At 46.0% G+C, this 20,840-nt stretch overlaps 1 long non-coding RNA gene across 1 annotated transcript in view; it reads right to left on the bottom strand.

The window, feature by feature from the left end:
• Positions 1-236: 236 nt before the first annotated feature.
• The window catches only part of LOC149748287 (uncharacterized), a 141,230-nt gene continuing 120,626 nt past the window's right edge, over positions 237-20,840 (bottom strand). Inside the window, exons 2-3 of the long non-coding RNA XR_016394738.1 lie at positions 8,105-8,414; positions 237-4,337 (exon numbers count right to left, since the gene is read on the bottom strand). This is a non-coding gene — a long non-coding RNA (uncharacterized LOC149748287). The remainder of the gene's footprint in view (positions 4,338-8,104; positions 8,415-20,840) is intronic.

Genomic DNA, 20,840 nt, shown 5'->3' with positions numbered 1-20,840 from the left:
CACTGCTTCCCAGAGATGCTCTCACCACTCTGCCACTCCGAGCCCTGGAGCTGGAGCACAAAACGTACAAGGCTGCTCAGCTCGGAAACGCAGCTCCCACGGTGCCTTCAGCCAGGGGTACATGAGGAGCGGGGTCACGAGACCCTCAGCTTTTCAGGAGTAAGCACGTGGAACTTCCCACCCACCCCCCGCCAAGGACCTCAAAAGAGTCCGCAGAGGAACCTGCCACACAAGGAAATCCTGAGTACGGCTCAGAGGAAAGACTGGGTGAGGAACTTCTCCTGAGAGCGTTCATTCAGTGGTCCTCAACAACCCGCATTTATGAACATCTTCTACACACCGTCAGGCTCGGCGCTATTGGGGTTCCAAAATGATTCACTGTGAGTTGTATTCTGAAGAGGCTTGATAAGACAAAGATAAGATGTGCACATAAATAACCAAAATATAAGGTGTTTTATATGCAAAGTGCCGGCGGAGCAGTTCAGATAAGAGTGTTACTTCTAATCAGGGTCAGAAAAGCCTTCACAGAAGAGACATCCTTTACGATTATTCCTGAGCAGCTCTAAGGACAGTGACAGTGATGAAGGGGTGGTAGGGAGGAAGAGGTATTTCAGATGGAGAAGAGGCCAGGAGGTGGACAAGCCCCGGGAGGGGTGTTTACGATCAGCTGGTGGACTAACGGATGGGGGTGGGGGGTGGGTATGAAGGAGAGGCACAGAAGGTGAACCAGAAAAGGCTGGGTAGACCAAGGAGCACCCAGCCTTCCCTTGGGCAGCAGGTCGCCCCTGAAACCTCAGGATCACTCCTCTAGCAAAAGCCATCTGACCGCAATGTGAATGGAGAGGAAGGAGAAGACATGAGGGGCTTTATAGAGGCCAAGTGTCAGCAGTCTAAAAACACAAAGGCAAGATGAGAAAGGGGGCAAAAAGGGGGTCAAAGACTTAGTAAACCTTCTCGTTGAGTATCAAAAGCATTTATTGAGCACCTGGAAAAGGGACAGAGTGGCCTAGGCCACGCGCCCTGCCCTCGGTGGCTGCAGACATCAAGGAAGGTCAGGGCTGGCAGCTGGGCGCCCCTCTTTGGACAGTTCTAATTTGAGGCCGGTCAGCACTATGGAGAACTGGGCCCGGGGGTGGGGTGGGACTTCCAGTAGCAGGATGCCCAGACTGAAGCGTTCAGTCAGTTTGTGACTTATGAGAAACTGAAGTTTGGGAAGCGAAATAAAGCATTTTCCAACACAGTGAGGGACAGGACTGTGATCATCGCCACGCTGACACTCATAAAGAAGCGCTCCCCACCCCCTGCCCCATGCTAAGAAAAAAATTAAATAAATGATACACACTTTCAATAAGTGGAACTGAGGAAATCCTGCTACCGACTGATCTAGGAGGGAGATTGCTGTGGGAACTGAGTTGCACCGTTTCCATGGCTGCAGCCTCCACTAGTCCCTGCAAGTCCACAAATGAAAGCTGCATAGAAGCTTGAGATTGTTTATATATATATATATATATATTTTTTTTTTTTTTTTTAATCTAACCCTGGGAAAACTTGCTGCCCCCAAGGTAGTCTCCAAATCCCCAAAGCTGGGTCAGTTAGGTACAACCCAGACCAAACGCACACTGGACGAAGGGAGATGGCCACATTTCTTACCCAACAAAAGTAATAATTTCACTGCAAACTACCTGTAACAGGCAGAAACATCTTCCACAAAGCTGGCCCTGAATCGTATTCTAAGCGCTCAACATCTACATTCCCGACAGAGCTTGGAGGTAAAGGAAACCACCAGCTCCCTGACACGTACAGCTTTGCAATCCGTATCAGTCTCTGCCCTTTGTTTTGCCATTCACATTAATTGAAAGGTATTTACTACAGATGAAAAACAAGCTTCGTTCAGCTGCCTCTAAACCGATCCCAAAAATAGAGCAATCACTTTGGTACAAATCGGGTCAAATGTTTTTTTTTAAAAAAAAAAACGGCTCCCTGGCAGGACGACTGACATGGCATGGGACCTTGCTAAGAGTCAGGGGGAAATCCACAAAGATCTTCCCTTCCCACAGTGAGAAAGGAAATATTTAAAGAGTTAGGCAGAGATTAAATTCGTCTGGCCATGTGACCAGCCAAGTGAACACAAGACACAAACTTGAATGCTATAAGTTTCAGAATGTTAAGAGGTCAAAGAAATATATGTTGGGTTTTTTAGAAAGGATTGCCAAACTAACACACTGCCCTCTCCCACCCACAAAAGGCCGGTGTTTTAAGAACTGTCAATAAAAGATCCACTGGGGAGGGACTGCCAGGGGGAGGAAGAGAGATTTATCCATTTCCTATGTTTTATTCCCTCACTTATTAGCTGAGAAATCCAAATGGTCCAACAGTACTTATATTAGTGCCCTCAACTTCCCTGGGGAAAAAAAAATCAGAATATTAATTGACTTACACATGCAGCTACATTAATTATTCCATGGATCTGAATTAATCTGCCTTTCAGAAAGGTATCTATTTTCTAAGTTTGTTTAATCATGTTCTCTTGAGCTACAAAAAGCAACAAACTGGGTCACCATCCACGTTGTTAAATTTGGTAACAAGGCTGACACCATCTGTGGCCTAGACTGTGATGATCTAGCCCCATTGATGGGGGCTTTTCACTACTTCTGCTTTTCCTTTGAAATGATTGTCTAAAGTCACATGTCTACAACTAAATCAGAAGCTATTTAAAATATCCAGTCACACAGATCATCTCTAGCACAGTATAAATATATACTAACACTAAGGCTTTACATGTGTATCCAACTCCCATTTACAGTTGTACTTTCAGTAGCAGTGTCCAAAATTTTTTAACATTCCCTACACATCAGACTACAAAAGCCCAAATGTGAAGAGACATCACACTACATCTGAAACGTGCCGCACATTTTAAATGTAACATGAAATCCTGTACATAAACCATGAAGTCTAAAATCATAAAAGCATAAATAATGTCAACATCTACAGACCCCGGCAGAGCTCTCCCCTCACTAGTTTTGACTTTACAACACTCAGCTAAGAACATCCAGCCCCACTGAAATACAGCTTCAGCATGAGAAACCAAAACCGAATGGAACCAGCTAAAAGAGCGGAAAGCAAAACAAAAGGGAGAATTTCCTGTTATCCGGGACCAGCCCCTCATTCACCTCCTTGCTGCACGGCCTCAACTCATGAAGGACTGATCCTTGCAAAGAGGATGCTGCAGCACCAGAAAAATCCTGAAATGGCTTCTGAATCATCAAGGAAAGAGTACAGGATGTCAGAGGTAAAAACAACCCTGGTGATCTTCTCATCCGATCCCCCGAATTGACAGGTGGGTAAACGGCGATGCACAAAGGGTCTGGGAAATGCCCCAAAATACAGCCAGTTGACAGTCCACTGGGACAACTCCTAGTCCCACTCCAGGGCTCTTCAGTGCTTTTTTTTAAACTATATCAACCTTTCCCAAAGGAAGTTCCATGAAACACTGTGATGCACTCTGCCAAAAAAATGTTTAAAGAATCCATGACCAATTACTTTTAGGGACTAGCTGAGTTAAACAAAATGAAACTGGTTTTTTAACTACAGACTTTCCTGGAGCTTTTACTGAGTTAATGTGCACTATAAATCTTTAAGAGAGCAATAAGGTATATGGAAGTATCCCAATTTATTTCACCATAGAATCATTTTATCTTGGAGCATTTCAAAGAACTAAGTGAAGGAACTTCAATACTCTACTGTACATTCACCAAATTATGCACTACGTGGATTAGTTTTGTTGTGTTCTACTTCTGTAAAAATTAATAGTTCAGGTACAGAAGCTATGATAACTCTCTACTTACCAGAAAAATTAACCATAGTACCCACAACTCCCAAATAACACTGGATTTAAAAAAAAAAGGCTAACATTACCAGGAAAAGAATGGTCGACAAAAAAAGCCTATATGGAAAGAAAAGTTATTTTTAAATCTGCTACAAACCTCTTCCATGAAAAGTTCGACATCTATTTATACAAGATTCATGACTTTAAACACTTTCATTCAGTATGAATTTGAGAATACAGGTCAAAAAAAAAAAAAAACCACCACTGTTGCAAAGCTCCGTGAAACATCACATGCATAGCTGTTAACTTCAACCACCCAGAAAGCCAGCCGCCAGCTTCCAGCTTCAGGATAGAGGTAAATGATAAGCACACATCAGGACAAGCAGCAACTCTAAGGACACTTACCAAGTTATGATTTGTTGAATTAGAATCATCTTCAGGGAATGGGATGTAAATAGCTAAGGCCACACAATTGGCAAAAATAGCCAATAATATAAATATGTCAAATGGTCTGAAAATTTTTGTTAAGGTATATATGCGTTACACCAACATAAACCATCTCTCTCGTCACACTCCCAATCACACCACTTTTGAACTGCTTTTTAAATGAAAATTTTACCCACAAATCCTTATTCAACTGACTGCTGTGACTACAAGGTTTCCAGCAGGAGTAATAGTTAGTGGTCAACTCACAGCAGATCTTCCTATCAAATGACGTCTCCACGCCCTTTTCTTCTGTTGCAAGGATCACGTTACACTCATTCTTCTGTTGGACATTTTATATGAAAACCTAAAAGTACATCCAATTAGGGCACTGTGTGAAACAGGTTTCTACTTCGTGTCATTCTCACAGCAACAAGGGCCTTAGAGAGCTAAATTTCTGGCTGTTGTAGACACAAAGAAAAGCCATCATGAGACAAACCTCTTCCACAGATCCTTGTCACCATGTGTTACAGCCATTTTCTTGGAGGCTGTTCTTGGCTGGGTCAGTCTGAATCTCCTGTCCGAACTGGGATAGGACAAGTCACAAAGGACCTTCTCCATTCCACCTGTGACCGTCTTGTGGCTGTTCCAATCCCTCGCTGTAACAAGCAAGCCAGGCTTCACCTCCCTCCTCCGCTTTCCTCCCTTCCTAATCAGTAGTTATCACTGTTTTAGATTAGAGCCAGACCAGAGCTCCGTTTATAACGTGTTGTTATTTTGTTCAATTTATAAACAAATTAAATAAAAGGCCAGAAGAAATCGCCACCAGATACTTTCAGAGTTCAACTTAACATTTCTAAATCTCAGGGGTCTGTCTGGAAGAATCACTCTGAGAGCAGCCTTCAACAGATACTTGCTTAAACCTTCTGCCGTTATTAAGAGACCCTGTCAAAACTGGCAATACAAAATTTGACATCTGCCAAAATGACTGTTTTTCCTCTCTTGGTTTTCAGCCTTTCCAAATGCAAGGTTTCACGAGCACCAATCTAATCTCCAACCCCGGGCTTGGTTGTACGACACTGTTTCTCCCATACACTCACCCACAAAAGGCAAGGCCACGGTTTCACTCAACATCTCCAAGTCCTAAAGCTTTGAGCATATGCACAGACCTTCTCCGTTCATCCTGATTTCCTTCTGGGAAATCCAAAGATGCTGAAGGAAACAGAGACCCCCTCATGTCTCTGGGGATACGTTAAGTTTCATGGAGCCTCAGCCTCTTGAAGAACTTTAACACTCACTGAAATATGGGCGTGAAAGACATTATTCCCTTACTAATTTGATGGGCTTATTTTTAAAGCCAGTTATCCTTCCCTCGTAGTTATTCTTTTAACTCACCTAGTATTACAAAATCTCTTATGTAGGGACCCAACTTTAAGGCAGTCCACCTTAAAAAGACTTCAGAATCTCCTTTTCATTTTTCCTTTTGGCAGCTCCTTCCAAAATTTTAAAAGTCAATTGCCCCAGGGCTATCCTATATGGAAACACACTTACTGTCTCTCCCCTCCCCCACACCACCATTCTGCCTTTTTAATTTCCTGCTACCTAAATGATAAACCAGCAAATATGAGAAGCACTGATGCTGTTCAGGAAAGCAAACATAAGAGTACTTTTTCTTTATGGTGGTCCAATTTCAGACGCCAGGTACTGGTGGATCCTAACCCACTGCCACAAGATTCTGACAAGCCAAGCAGAACAGAGCCTTAGAGAAACGGATGGGTCTGATCCTAAATATTCCTTCCTCGTTCCCCAAGTGCAGGACACTCTGCTTTGCCTGCATGTAAAGGCAAACAGCAGGTAAAAACTCACTCTCCCAGTGCGGACAGGGCCTGGCACTGCTGGCTTTAGGAAGCTGCCCATACCCTGCTCCCTGAACCTGAAGAAAACTGTCATTTGAAAAAAACAAATCATGTATCGTTTCAGGATCTATTCTGCAAACTTCCCCATTTGTAGGGGCGGCTTCTCCCTGCACTGGCAGCCACAGCCCCTGATTTCTGCGCACATGCCTGGCGGTGCGGGAACGGGAGTCGGCAGCACCATCCAGGAATTCACTCCGTTCACATAAATTACTATATACAAATTACTTTGCACAAAGAGAAACTACCGTCCACAGACAGCATCAGGCCTCCCGCCTCACTCCACATGAAATTAATGACCCCACCGAGAGGCCTCTGCTTACTCAGAGTCACGTCAAGCCAACCTGAGGAGGACGAGATCATTCCAGCTAAGTACAGTCTGTGCCTCTGACTGCTGCCATGCCACTTGAGGGACACCCTGTGGAGCCGGCTCCCTCCTGGGCCGACACCAGTGTTCGTCCTCAGACTCAAAAAGAACCTAAAGAGAAAACACATCCACACAACCCCAGCCATGTGAGAGACACCGCAACTCCCTCTGGAGAGGAGACATCTGTTCTAAAAAGGAAAAAGCACATGAAAACCCCTCAAATCCTACACTTGGCTACTCTCTCCAAAACCTTTCTAGACAGTTACCTCATTTTAACTCTCTGAGAGCACAGAAAGTAGCCAGCTAAGACAGAGGGCGTGCAAAGAGCTGCCTAGCTAGGCACTCAAATGATACGGGGGTTTCAGCTCCACTTTATAGCCCAGGTCACCGACCCCCTCCCTTTGCAGCATGACCGCCCCTCCCCTCCCCCCAGCCTCCGTGGGGAAGCCCTTTATTCATACTCCTTCCTATGCTTAGGAACTGCTCTAAGGCCCAGGTCAACTCCGAATATACTTCTGGGAGAAGGAAATGCTGTGTTTTACCCAAACCAATGAATCACCTAATTAGAAAGCCATTTGCTCAGAAAGAAGGCCTCAGTCAACCTTTTCTGAAGGGTGACAGGCACTGGAACCTGGCCTCCAGGTTTAGGGGAGGGAGTGAGCAGGCAGCACACCCTAGTTTTCCAAGATCTGGGCCCTAACAACCCTCCTGGGGCAGTTGGAGTTCAGTTTTAAAAATACAAAGGAGACACCCAGAAATGTAACTCCAGTCCAAGGACACAGACAGAATTTTTTTATAAAGGCAGCAACTGTAAATTCCTCCGCTGAGAGGGCTGTGCTCTAACCCACAGGGCGCTGAAAGAAGAGGCACACACAAACCTCTCCCTTCACACGCTCCCTCACGCTCACGTTTCAAATGTTGTTTTGGAACTTGTCAAAAGGAAATTCCAGGAAGTCATAGCATTGATGAGCAAATTGCTCCCTCCCTATGAAGCAAGTGTTCATATTTGTAGCTACCTGAACAATCAGACTCACCAAATGTCAGATCTACAAGCCATCTTAGCATTAATTGGAGTTTCCGAAGCAAATTCCAAACGTCAAAATGAGAAGATTCCACTAAAGGTCAAAAATGTATTTATTTCTAGTACAGTTTTTTTTTTTTAATCAGCATACCTTATTTGCAATAGGTTCAATGCATACCACTGCCAAAAAACAATGGTGCATTGAAACTAACCATCTAGTGTCAAATGACCAAAGGTTAATTTCATATTTTAATTATCTACCACTTTGAAGTTTCAGGTTGTCACTCCCTCCCCCACCACTACACACACACACACACACACACACACACACACACACACACACACAGAGGAGCCTATACTTACCCAGAGAGATACCCCTCTGCACCCAGAGGAGATAGGAAATTACATACCATGAAACCCTCTACACACAACTTCTTCTGTTGCTCACATTCCAAAATGCTATCACTTTGTAAGTGCCATTTCAGAAAGCAAATCCTTTTAAAGAACAGATGGTAAAAGAGAAAACGAGAAAGCCTTCCCCCAAAAAAGGATACTTCCATTCCACTATACTAATGCAGGCTCTTCGGATGGGGTTATTGAGTGACAAACAGAAAAGGGCGCGGGCAGGTCGGCTGCTGGACGAGTTACCCTGTTTTTTGCTCTTGGCGTATTGCTGACGTTTTCTTTGGGAGAGAGATCCTACAGGTGCGGGTGCAGAGGTGCTCATAGTTTGGGCAGCCTTGGCCTGTCTAGCAGCGTCGATCGCGGCTTGCCAAGACAGGACGGTTTGCTTGGAGCTATTCGGCTGAGAAGTTGGTCCTTCACCAGAAAGAGGGAGCCTGGTGCCTCTTGCATAGTTTGCCTCTGGGAAGAAGGAGAAAAGGGAAAATTAAAAAACAAAACAAAACAATGAGAATCCAGTGTCAGAAGAAAGCTAAAGTGTTTTCCCATCAAGAACAGTAGGGAAATCATCCCCATGTTTCCATTTGAAACCTCATGTCCTATTTTTCAGAAGCAGGGTTTGGCCAGCAAGAGTAGCAAGGAAAGTCCGCAAGCCCTGCCCAAAGTGTCAGTAACACAGGACCACTGCTGCATCACGCCCAATGGGTCAGTAACTCCCTACACCCGTGTCTTCACAAGGAGTCTTTCACTGCATTCCTTCAGACAAACTGAGGTCATTCCCACATTTATTTCAAATCTTTTCTGACTTTTAAAACCCATGTATCTCTGATGAGTTAACAGATACATACAACAGCTTTTCTTCAAAATAACTACCATCACACACACACATACACAAAAAAGAAAAGCAGTGGCAATAATTCAACAGTCTTAATCATTTTCAGGGTGTTACTCCAAAATCTTTCCATAGCCACCAATGCACTTTTTTCAGCATGGAAAAAAAAATCCTCCACTGGCACCAGGGCAATACCAAAAGCCCCATAACCAATACCTAGATTATGCACTGACACTTCCTCCAAATGAAAATTCATGATGCTTGGGACTCATTTCCTCCACAGTCTTTGGAAAACAGAAAACATCTTTAGGGCTTTTTTGCATTTTAAATTGCAGCTGCAGCAGCCAAGCCAGCATCCAAAGAAACAGACAAGGCAGGCAGCCTGCACCCTTACACCTAGGATAGACAGGCTGGGTTATGCCAGGGGCCCTCAAGGCCTAAACAGGAATCACCTCAGTGTAGGCTGGTATCCAAGTGCACACAGGGTAGAACCCCAAGAGGGTTCCATGTGCAAAGCCCTCTCCAGCCTGGGGTCAGGCCAAGTCCCAGGCAGTTCTCCCCGGCACCTGCCTGCCTCTGGTCACAACCTCCTTACTGAGACAGAAGTCAAAGTGAGCGTGGTGGCAGAGGTAGAGGGATGGGCGTTTGCAAAACCAATTCTTGCTCAGTAAAAAGCAAGGAAGAGTCAAAACGAGCACACATCTGCCTGGCCAGCAGCCTGAGAGGGGGCCTTGGGGTTGGGCAGCAGACGGTCTGAGCCAGGGGAGGAGTCGCCCCAAGTCTTCCCTTGGGGAGCAGTCATCGGGAAGGCTGCGAGCCCATGGAGGGTTGTGGGGGACTCCAGTGACCTCCAAGCAGGAGTGTAGAGGGCTGGCCAGGAGCTGCGCCCCCTTCCCTCGACCCAGCCGGGCCGGCATGGTAACTGCACGTGGCCGGGCTGGGGCGCAGAGCCTCACAGCGGCAGCGACTCTCCGGGCATTGCTAGGTTACCGACGTGTGCACAGCGGCGCTGCGAGCGGGAATACGCGGTCCACCCGACCCCCTGGCCGGCGACTCGGAGACCCAGCCTCCCTCTCAAGGGTAGGGGGATGCTTCACCCACCGGCGAGAAGGTTGAAACCTGGCAATCCTAGAATTTTCCGGATGCCACCAGAGACCTTCTTCCTAATTAACCAGGGGCCGGGGAAGGAGGTGAAGAAGCTGGAAAGGGGGCTCCGGGTGAAGACTCATAGCCACCCCCTTTCCATCGCTCGGGAGCGTTGGAGGAAAGTTGAGCCCGAGGACACTGAAGCCGAATCACCTCGGCTTGCCGCCCCTCCGGCGGCACAGTACTCCACGGACTCCACGGCCGCCCCCACCCCACAAATGCAGAATTAGCTCTGACATTCAAGGCCTGAAGGGGAGAACGGAGTGGCTGTCACGCATCTCCCCTTTCTGTGTAGATGACACCGAGCTAGAAGCATCCTCTCCAACCCCCTCAACCCACCAGCGCATCAGAGATGGGAGGGGGGTGAGAAGGAAGAGGGGGGTGGGAAGAGGAGGACCATGACAAGGATTAGATTTGGCAGCGGGTGCCCAGGCTCTGGCTGCTCACCGTTCGCGTGGTCCGCTTGCTGCTGCCGTTGATGCTGCATTTTTTTCATCATCATCATCATCATCATCCACGAACATTTATTGAGCGCCTACTGTGTGCAGGGCACTGTGCTAGGCGTCGGGGCGGGGGAGGAACGGGCAAGGGGGTGACCGATAGGTAGGAGCCGCGATCCCTGCCCTTATTCAAGCTTCAGCAGGGGGTGGGGAGGGACGGGGACAGATAACAGAAAATAAGAATAATTTATAAAAACCGCTGGCCACCCACGCTCCCTCTTTTTCAAAATCGGAGCAAAATAAACTTTTTTTTAAAAAATAAGATCGGATGTATATATTATCTTGATAATATATACATGTAATTTTTTGCTGCAAAGGAGAATTGGCTTGGTCCCCCCCTCTAGCGGAGGGACGCCGCGAGGATGCCGGCCCGGCCGCCGGGGCCGCTCGGCGCGCCCCCCATGCCCGCCCGCTCGCCCGCCGCGGTGCCCGGTGCCCGGTGCCCGCCGCCGCCGCCGCCCGCGCCGCCGCTGGCTCGCGACCGCGGGCAGCCGGAGCTCACATCCGGGGACGGAGGCGCTCGCTCGCTAGCTCCGCGCCCGCCGCGCCGCGCCGCACGCCGGCTTCGCCCTGGCGACGCTGCGCGCCCGCCGCCGCGTCCCCCTCCCTCCCCCTTCCCGCCCCGGGCCTCCCACGGGCCGCGCCGCGCCCCGGCGATCGGAGGCCGACCCGCGGCTCCCCCTGCACGGCCCGCGCGGTCGGGGTAGCCGCCGCGTGGGACTCGGGGGCCCGCCACCCCGGCCAGGCTCGGTTGACCCGCGGGCACCGAAGGGTTAAGCGCGCTCCAGCCGCGGGCCTCCCGCTTAACCCCCTCGGTACCGCGGCGTGCTCTCCCCTTCCCCCCGGCGGGGCCCGCGGATCCCGCCGAGGCCGGGTGCGGATTAACCGCTCCTCCCCCGGCATTTCTTCGGGGCCGGGGCCGGGGGACGCTTAGGCTCCCGCGGCTGGCCTCGGCTGTCGGCGTTGTCCTTCCCCGGAGCACACCTGGAGGAGGCCCCGCCCCCTGGGAGCACAGGTGCCGGCGGGCGGTTGTCGCTCGGTTGGCGAGGGGCTCTGCCCGGCTCCCAAACCGCTCCGGAGCCGGGCAGGAGCCCCCCCCCCGACACTTTTCCTCGGCTCTTTCCGATTGCGGGGGAGATGGGGGAGCCCGGCTGTCTGGAGAGCACTCGCCGCCCCAGGTAACAGCACCTTTAGATCTAACCTAGCTTCCAGAGTGTCCCTTATCCCACCCCGCCCAGCGCTGGGTCTGGCGCCGCTGTGGGCTCTAAGATGGTTGGGGGAGGGGGAGGACATCTCTCTTTCCCACTCCCTCCCTCCCTCTCCACCCCCACGTGTGTTAGGAGGCAGGTACTGGGAAGTAAAAGCCGAGGTCTTGCAAACTGCTTGTGTCGCGTAAAAAGAACAGGCAGTGCTGCTAGAAACTGCAGACTCCCGTTTGGGAGCTGAGGAGAGGAGTTTATTTTACGGTACCTTCACTGCCTCATTTTTGGGGGTGGGGGTTTTTGCAAACAGGCAGTTCCCGTCTGGAGGGGAAGCTACTGTCTCTAGTGCATGACTGATATTTCCCATTTAGCGTTGTGCTGGTTGTTGAATAAGGACGTCTGCTTTGTTACTTCACAAGATTCGATTTATTTGCTTTTCTGATCTGCATGTTCCTACAGCGTTTTAGAATGTTTGAGAACAACGTCTTTAAAGCGAAAATAAAGCAAAACGCTCAGCGTGAACTAGGAAATTAAGAGAAGGTGCTCCCTGGCCAAAGAAGGCACGCTGGGCACCCTCAATTGTTGGGAGCCATCTGGGGAGAGAGAGAGGGGTACCAAACAGACGTTCCAGGGGCCTTCCAGAGAGGGGCACCGGGACCAGATGGATGGAAACATCCAACTTCCCTGTCCTTTTCTTTTTTGCTTTGTTTTTGGAGGGGACGAGAGACAAGGAAAGAGCCCTGAGGCCTAGTTAGTAATATTTATAAAGCTGGCCTGGGCCACCTCAACCAAGGCTGATTCTGAGCCCAAATCTGAAGGGACAGAAGCCAGTTCCCTTCAGAGAGTTTCCCATCCATGGACCCCTGAGTCCTGAAGCATGTTTAAAATTCACAAGTACACTTGTCACTTTCAGAACTCTAGGTGTAAAGCTTTGCCTCTTGAGACCTGTTCTGGAAAATCCCACCCTAATATTTGCTCACAATTCAGCCAGCATTCACAAGGCACCCGTTAAGAACAGGGTCTAGGCTAGGTGTTATGAGGATAAATCTATGGCACAGACCCTCCGTCAAGGACATACACTCTAGTAAAGGAAGAAAAGAGTGTGTGTATCTCTAATAATATTTAGAACATAGGAGCTATAACAGGTATGAAGAAAGTGTTATGCAAGCATCAAAGAGATTCATAATAAAGGGATCCTGAGATATTTTCACAAAAGAGATGGCATTTTAACTGATTCTTAAAAACTGACAGGGAGGGGAAGAGGGAGGGATAAGTAGGTGGAGGACAGGGCGATTTTAGGGCAATGAAGCTATTCTGTAATACTGTAATGGTGGCTATAGGACATTATTCTTATGCATTTGTCAAAACCCATAGTAGTGTACAACACAGAGTGAACCCTAGTGTAAACTATGGACTTTAGTTAAGAATAATGTATCGGGCTTCCCTGGTGGCGCAGTGGTTGGGAGTCTGCCTGCCGATGCAGGGGACAAGGGTTCATGCCCCGGTCCGGGAAGATCCCACATGCCGCGGAGCGGCTGGGCCCGTGAGCCATGGCCGCTGAGCCTGCGCGTCCGGAGCCTGTGCTCCGCAACGGGAGAGACCACAACAGTGAGAGGCCCGTGTACCGCAAAAAAAAAAGAATAATGTATCAATACTGGTTTATCGGTTGTAACAAATGGACCACACTAATGCAAGATGTTAATGAAAGGAGAAACTGTTGGGGGAGAGAGTTTATGGGAACTTTACTTTCTATGCAATCTTTCTGTAAACCTAAAAATGCCCTTAAAAATAAAGTCTATTAAAAACAGGTGATTAATTTTATAGTGCATAAATGGGGTAAGAGGAATGAGCTTTGGGGGAAAGAGTGAAGGCAAGGGAGACTGCTGTGCAGGACAGGATGTGTTTGAAAATTAGCAGGAGTGCAGAGCAGCTGAGGCGCAGGCCGCTGGGCCGGGGAAGGAAGGCTGTGATGGCCAACGAAACGTCAGTGAAGGAAGCCTTGCTGGCTTGCTAAAAAGACCAGATTTATCTTTTCTGCAGTGGGAGCCAGTGAAGGTGTTTAAGCTGAGAAGTGACAAGATTAAATTGTGACTTGGGTCTCCCAGTTTTACACTTTAGATCTTAATGAGTTTATGGAATTAGAATTTTTAACATTTTTCCATCCCAGCTTCTGAATCCCATCTTTGCCGTGTCTCCAGGAAGCTTTTTTTTTTTTTTTTTGAGGGCCTTCATTCAGCTTAGCACTGAATGCTTTGGCCCATTGGGTAATTTAAATACTTATATTCCCATGATAATGTGAATTACTGAATAAATAAATAATAATAGCTAATATTTTTAAAGGCCTCCTATGTGTCAGGCGCAAAAATAGGCACTTTACATGTATTACCACATGTAATTCTCATAACGAGGCTATGAGACAGGTACTATTAAACTATTAATACCCTCATTTTACAGATGACAAAACCAAGACACCGAGGAGTTAGGTAAACAGCCCAAAACCACACACAATTATTTAGTAGCTGAAACAATAAAACATGAGGAAAAGCTAGAATAAAAGATTTCACCTCTAAATCAGCCACACATGATAAGACCCAATTATGTCACTAACACACTACTGTGGAGTTTTAATCCCTAGGCCTTTATATATAAAACATTGCCATTTAAAGGCTCCACGCTGGCGTTCTAGACGTGGTGACCTGCGTAAACTTCATTCCAAAAACCTTGCTGATTTCCCAGTCCAGAGCCTCACCTCCTCACACCCCTAGGCCATTAACTAGATGCCCCATCTCCATTCCTCCTCCCACAAATAGCCCATCTTTGGCTCAAAAAACACCATGTCACTTACCTAACCAAAAAAAAAAAAGCTGGTTCTTCCTTCCTTCCAAGTCCAATCTAAACTCCTCTAACCAGCTTTCAACCTTATCATTTCACACCATTCACCTTCACCATGGTCAGCAGCCTCTTCATTAGGCCGTGAACATGCTGTGCTCATTCCTGACTCTGCCCTGGCTTGTGTTTATTTGCTGACCCAAAATCCTGCCTTGCTGACCTCTAACTAAACCCTCCCTATTTAACGAGTCCCCAGCAAGTCCTTGCCTCCTCCCAGGAGCCTGCTCAGATTTCTCCAGCGACCGCAAACACGCACGTGTCCCGGCTCCCATCTCCCCTTCCCTAAAGGCCTACAGCACCTGGTTATTCCTTTGATTACATACCTTCTTGTGTCTTGTTTGATTGCTTTTTGGCTATAAATCCTGTCTCTCCAAGCACAGTTCAGGTCCTTAAGCAAGGGTCACCCCCTTAGCCCCCTTTCCCCCACTGCCAAGTGTTCTTCTCACAGCAGGCACTAAATACTCTGATTAATCTGCACAGGATCATAAAAGCCCACAGATATCGGTAGAAATTGTCAGCTAATATTTACAAAAATCCCATAAAGTTTATGGCAGGACACTTGGCCTTTAGATGGGAAAATATAAACAGAGGGAAAATTGGGTCCTTTGCACTCCAGGAATTCTAATCAAGGAAGACAAATAAACAGATCCTGAAGGCTATATGCACAGTATAGCCATAAACAGATTGTGACGTTGGGTCTAAATGAGTCTCTCCATCCTCAGGCCCTAAGGAGGTAGCTCTGACCCACTAACCACCAGACAGGTGGATAAAGGGGGTGTGGACATGTGTTCCAGGTAGAGGAATGGCATGCACAGAGTCAGGCAGACAAGTGCAGAACATGTGCAGAAACCAGTAAGTAGGTGGTTAGGCTGGAACCTGGGGTTACTACAGAGACAGTCGTGATAAGTGAGGTGGCAAAGGCAGGTTGGAGTAGAATGGCAGGAATCCCTAATATCTGGTTCACCAGTTTAGGTGTTGTCCTGTAGGCCAGTGATTCTCAAGCTTCTTGGTCTCAGAATCCTTTCACACTCTTAAAAATTATGGTAGGGACTTGCCTGGTGGCACAGTGGGTAAGACTCCGCACCTCCAATGCAAGGAGCCCAGGTTCAATCCCTGGTCGGGGAACTAGATCACGCGTGCATGCCACAACAAAGATCCTGTATGCCACAACTAAGACCTGGCACAGACTAAATAAATAAGTAAAGAAATATTTTTTTTTAATTATGGTAGACCCCAAAGAGCTTTTGCCATGTAGATGGTCTCACTTGATATTCACCATATGCAAAATTCAAACAGAACATTTTAAAAATCATTTATAGTTCACTTTAAAATAGTAATAAGCCCATGGGGCTTCCCTGGTGGCACAGTGGTTGAGAGTCCGCCTGCCGATGCAGGGGACACAGGTTCGTGCCCTGGTCCGGGATGATCCCGCATGCCGCGGAGCGGCTGGGCCCATGAACCATGGCCGCTGAGCCTGCGCGTCTGGAGCCTGTGCTCTGCAACGGGAGAGGCCACAACAGTGAGAGGCCCACGTACCGCAAAAAAAAAAAAAAAAATAGTAATAAGCCTATTACGTGTTAACGTAATTTTTTAAAGGAAAGTAACTCTAGTTTCCAAAACAAAATAATGAGAAGAATGGCATTCTTTTATATTTCTGCAAATCTCCTTACTGTCTGGATGAAAAAGAAGACAGCTAGATTCTTTTATCTCCTTCAGCATTCAATCTGTAGTGATAGATTGTGTTGAAATAAAGGACGAATATCCAGCCTGACACAAATATGAATTTGAAAAAGGGAGGACCTTTTTCGGATAATTATTGATATTCTTCTTTGGTATGACACCAAAACTGGACTTTTAAAGGTTAGTTGAAATGTGGAATTTAAAACCATAACAGCGCAAACTTTTTATACACTGTTACATTAAAATCACTCAGTTTATATTGCACTGTGAATGGATCTTTCTACCGATGCAGAATTTGGTAATATCATGCATTGGTCATTTGGAATATTTTGACTCACTGAGTTACACAGATTTTCCAAATATTGACATGTTTCATTAGAGTGTCAAAAAAAAAAACAACCCATATTCATTGTTATCACCACCAAGCTCATCAGAAAGTCTTTGAGCATTGAGAAGTTGTCAAGCTCTCAGTGGTAGACAGAAGTTTTTCTAAATTCTAATTTTCACTTGAAAGCTCAAATTTTATAATTGGCACAAACACTGTCAAGTTTTTTCCTGGAGGTGACTGGCTCACTTCATTCATTTTCAAAACATCTGCCAAATACCTAGGTCTCAATAACCAAAGTTTGTCAGTAAAAGTGGTGTTCCATGAAAAAGCAACCATTCAGCTTTGCACCTCAAAGCATCACACAGGTGAGACAACCATTGTAAGCAGCAGTAATGTTTTATACATACATCCCAATATGTCACCCAGAATATTAAGAAGACATCTACACAAGGATTGAGATTTAATAAAACTAATCATTTTTACTGCTTCATCAAGGAGATTCTTAAGTAAAACTGGCTTTTTTTTTTTTTACTGTGAGCACATGACAGAGCTTGTGCTTCACACGATGTCCACCAGTACACTTTGGTGTCACTGCCCTGATTCATGCTAAGACACCAGCACTATTTTTTTTTTTTTTTTTTTTTTTGGCTGTGTTGGGTCTTCGTTTCTGTGTGAGGGCTTTCTCTAGTTGCGGCGAGCGGGGGCCTCTCACTGTCGCGGCCTCTCGTTGCGGAGCACAGGCTCCAGACGCGTATGCTCAGTAGCTGTGGTGCAGGGGCTTAGTTGCTCCGCGGCATGTGGTATCTTCCCAGACCAGGGCTTGAACCCGTGTCCCCGGCACTGGCAGGCAGATTCTCAACCACTGTGCCACCAGGGAAGCCCGACACCAGCACTTTTAACTACTGTTGATTTCGCACCATCAGTGCAAATGTCAACGCAGTGGAAACAGCAAAGAAGTTTTAGTGGTCCTGTGAAAATAGTTTTGACCTCAAAGACCCCTTGAAAAGGATCTTAAGGTCTCCCAGGTAGGGGTTACTAGCTAAAATACAGGATGCTCAAATATTGCCTGGGACATAGATATACTAAAAAATTTTCTGTTGATTAGTTAAAATGGCAACCTTACCTCTGGGGTTTCATTGACCACACTTTGAAAATAGCTATTCTGGGGCCATCTTTGGGCAGAGAATTGGTATCAGTGTTGTGCTTCATGAAAATAGCTCTAACCCCAGTGGGCAGGATCGATCAGAGAGTAGAAACATTTGTAGGTGCAGGAGGTTCTGATGGGTTAATTAAGAATATGTTACTTTTTAACTATAGCTATTGAGAGGGGCAATGCTATTCTTAACTTGGGGAGGAAAGCATAAAGACCTGCAGAAGGCAGCTTCCAGCCTGGCAGGTGGGGGGGAGGGTCCCCTATCCCACTATTCTAACGAGCCACCCTCCTCCCAACATCCCCCCCCCATCAGGACTTCTTGATTACAACTGACTTATACCCCCACCCAGCAAAATACACAGGCCTTTCTTCTTGAGTTGGCACATGGAAAGTAGAGCCCAGCTGGTCTTTATCCTTCATCAACTAACTATTCACTTGAAGAGCCGGATTTATGTTTCACATCAGGCTATGTAATTCCAGTTCCTTTAACTGGTTCATTCCCATCCCCCTTGACCCAATTCTTAAATCTTATCCATCCCTCTCTGATGCACCAAATCCTCTCCATTTCCCCAGTTGGGAAATCCCGGCAAAGTCTAGTATATACAGTTGACACCCCATTATCCACACTGACTGAGGGAAGCAGCAAAGGGGGCAAGTCTTGTTTCCCATCTGTGAAATAAAGTGGTTATAAAACATGGTCTCTAAGGGTTCTTACCATTCTAATATGGTGTATTTGAGAGATTAGACTTCAGAGCCAGGTAGATCTGGGTTCAAATCCTGGCCTTGCCAGCTACTAGCTATGTTGCTCTGGGGAAGTCACTTTCTCTCTTTGGGTAAAACAGGAATAATATCACCCATCTTATTGATTTATTGCAAAGATTTAAAATAATGTTGTAGGGACTTCCCTGGTGGTACAGTGGTGAAGAATCCGCCTGCCAATGCAGGGGACACAGGTTTGAGCCCTGGCCCGGGAAGATCCCACATGCCACGGAGCAAATAAGCCTATGCACCACAACTGCTGAGCCTGGGCTCTAGAGCCCGTGAGCCACAACTACTAAGGCTGCATACCACAATTACTGAAGCCCACATGCCTAGAGCCTATGCTCCGCAACGAGATGCCACCACAATAAGAAACACGCGCACCACAAAGAAGAGTAGCCCCCACTCGCCGCAACTAGAAAAAGCCCGCACACAGCAACAAAGGCCCAACGCAGCCAAAAATAAATAAATATTTTTTTAATAAAATAAAATAATGTTGTAGAAGTGCTGGTACATACCATCAACTTGAATCACATACCTTATGTGAATTTAAGTATACGCAGTTGCAAGGAGAGAAAGGAAGGAAGGGAGGGCACCATTTAAATAGTGCTGGCAGGAGTCTGCCCTTCCTTTGGTTGGTCTTAGTTCTTACCTTTATGACCTGACCTCAAAACTTAACTCTTTGCCCCCATTAAGATCAATCCATTGTGATGACTCTCCTTTTCGTTCATGAGTATTCTGTCATTCAATATAGTCCCAAAGCAATAGAATGCGGTTGGATTTTTGTAATAGTTTTTGTATTTTGCTTTACATATTTTAATTTCCTGTACATGCTTTATTATTTAGATTCAACAGTCAATACTGACAACCCCAAAGGAGATAAAGTAGAGGACAGAGATAATAGTGAAATAGGTATTTACATCCACGCACATAAGTGCAGCCCCATGGCACATACTGAATGTGACAGTGGACACACACACAGCACATCCAACATTGGGTTTAGTCAGCAATACTGCACAGCCACCTCCAGGTTAAAAGCAGCTAACCGCTGGGAATAAAACCGGTCTATTCGCATGCTGCAATGGAAAAATAACACAAGCCTGCATCTGACCAAGCACAGGAGCAAATTTACGAGGACAGGAAGTTGTTTGGGAGATCCAGAGAGTCAATAAACGTCAGAAATTTTATAGTTCAAACATTATAGTTTCCTTTCGTTTCTTCAGAGCAGTTGTTTATTCAATTCGCAAAACAAAAACTGAAGTTTAAATGGCACCAGTATCTCTCCGACCTGGCACCGACAATATATGCGGACCTGTTCACTTTTCTTACTACTTTAAAGAAAAATCTAAGTCACAAATCCTTGATACTTATATGTCTTTTCAACTTTTAAATCAATGTTTTGGGGGAACATTAAGTAGGAAATGATAAAAATATTAAGAATCTTTATTTCATTAATTTTAAATTGTTTTCATAACACACAGAAATAAGCAGTAACAAATTTTGAGTGATTTGAACCCCTTTAATCCCCTTTGATTAGCAAAGTAGAGAGTACTGGGCCAATTTAAGAACATTTTCTGTTTGACAAAAATGCAACATGAAAATGCAGTAACCTTTCTTAGCTTCATGATTATGGTCACAAGTGGATGCTAAAAATTGAAATTGGACCGTGAGTTTGAAATTTTGATAAAGTAGCCAGATCTTTCTATGTCCTAGGTTATTAGGACATACACACAGGACAAAAAAAAAAAAAAAAAGCTTCTTTTGAAAGCGTTCCAATTTGAGCCAAAAAAAAAGAACAATTTTTTTTCAAAGGGTTCCAATTTGAAACACTTTTATAAATGAAAAAAATAAGATTGTAGGAGCCAAAAAGACATTTATTTGAAGAAGAATCATTATATAAAGTTATATAACTCACTAAGGATTATCTGTTTTGTGTCCTAATAACGAGGTTGGCAATGTATTGCATCCAAAACTATGGAACTTCCTATCTGTCAGTTTTATCTTTTTTTTTAGGTTGCTATTTTTAATGTGTGTTTATAATACACTGAAGACATCTCAGTCAATCATGTATTGAGCAAAATAATCACCATGGCAGGGAGACACACCTGGTAGTCTTTATCGTCAACACATCTATAAAACTGGATAAATATTTGTTAGTGTTCCATTTTGATAAATACAAGGAACACATGGGGCTGCGAGGGAAACATATCCAGAGCTTCATATTTTTTCAAAGACTGACACTACTTTAATAGTAAATCGCAAAGCATGCCAGGATGGGTGGGAGGGGCTTTGCAAACACTCCACATCAGAAACAGGCTAGGCTTTGATGTGGCAGAGTAACCCAGTGGCTAAAGGACAGAGCACCACACATCTTGTCCTGTGAAGCTAAATGCCTAAGT

Source organism: Delphinapterus leucas, chromosome 10 (genome assembly GCF_059928025.1).
Source record: "Delphinapterus leucas isolate spDelLeu-1000000601 "Yukka" chromosome 10, BTC_Dleu_Yukka2, whole genome shotgun sequence".
Classification (NCBI taxonomy): domain Eukaryota; kingdom Metazoa; phylum Chordata; class Mammalia; order Artiodactyla; family Monodontidae; genus Delphinapterus; species Delphinapterus leucas.
This window is presented reverse-complemented; position numbering and strand designations above follow the sequence as displayed.